The 983-nt window shown below is 47.4% G+C and overlaps 1 pseudogene; it reads right to left on the bottom strand.

Moving 5' to 3' along the window:
* Window positions 1-304: 304 nt before the first annotated feature.
* Window positions 305-716, bottom strand: LOC131912684 (ubiquitin-ribosomal protein eL40 fusion protein-like; annotated as a pseudogene).
* Between the last annotated feature and the right edge of the window lie 267 nt (window positions 717-983).

The raw sequence follows: 983 nt of genomic DNA, 5'->3' as shown, positions 1-983 counted from the left end.
AGGATGGGGAATGCACGGCTGATATGTGAAATTAAGTTAATTATAAAATAAAAATATTTTTTAAAAAACTAAAAAAAGAAAGAAAGAAAGAAAGACAGAAAGAAAGAAATAGAATAAAGGGAGTGGTGACCTCAAGGCAAGATCCCACCCAGCTAAGTTTTCAACTTGTGAAAAGAAACTAAAGAAAATCTTAGAGCCCAGTGTGGTGGTGCACACCTTTTTTTTTTTTTTTTTTTTCACTGCTCCAGTCGATGGAAGGGGATTTTATTTGGTCCTGGGGTCACGGGCCAGGTATGGCCCAGCTTTATTTGACCTTCTTCTTGGGGCGCAGGTTGTTGGTATGGCCTCACTGCTTTTTGCGGCAGTTGACCGCACCGGGGTGCAGGCGTGCATAGCACTTGCGGCAGATCATCTTGTCAGAGTTGTACTTCTGGGAGAGCTGACTAAGGGACACGGCTCGATGATGCCACCACGCAGGCGCAGCACCAGGTGCAAGGTGGACTCTTTCTGGATGTTGTAGTCCGACAGGGTGCGGCCATCCTCCAGCTGCTTGCCGGCAAATATCAGCCTCTGCTGGTCTGGTGGGATGCTTTCCTTATCTTGGATCTTGGCCTTGACATTCTCGATGGTGTCGCTGGGCTCGACCTCAAGAGTGATGGTCTGCCCGTTAGGGTCTTCACAAAGATCTGCATGTTGGCGTCTGCTCCACCGCCTCGTTGAAGAGAAAGAGCGGTGGTACACACCTTTAATCCCAACACTTGGAAGGCAGAGGCTGGTGGATCTCTGAGTTTGAGGCCAGCCTGGTTTAAAAAGCAAATTCAAGAACAGCCAAGCTTAGGCGGTGAAGGTAACAAAAACAGAATGCTGATGAAGATGTAATTAAATGAGGGGACCATATTCCAGTCCCAGCAAGCAGCAGAAATTGGCAGCTTTGGGCACCTGGTTCTGGATCTAAGGATAGAAGAAAGGGTCTACGGAATTTA

This window comes from Peromyscus eremicus, chromosome 6 (genome assembly GCF_949786415.1).
Source record: "Peromyscus eremicus chromosome 6, PerEre_H2_v1, whole genome shotgun sequence".
Taxonomy (NCBI): domain Eukaryota; kingdom Metazoa; phylum Chordata; class Mammalia; order Rodentia; family Cricetidae; genus Peromyscus; species Peromyscus eremicus.
The sequence above is the reverse complement of the archived record's forward strand: the minus strand, read 5'-3'. Positions and strand labels throughout refer to the sequence as shown.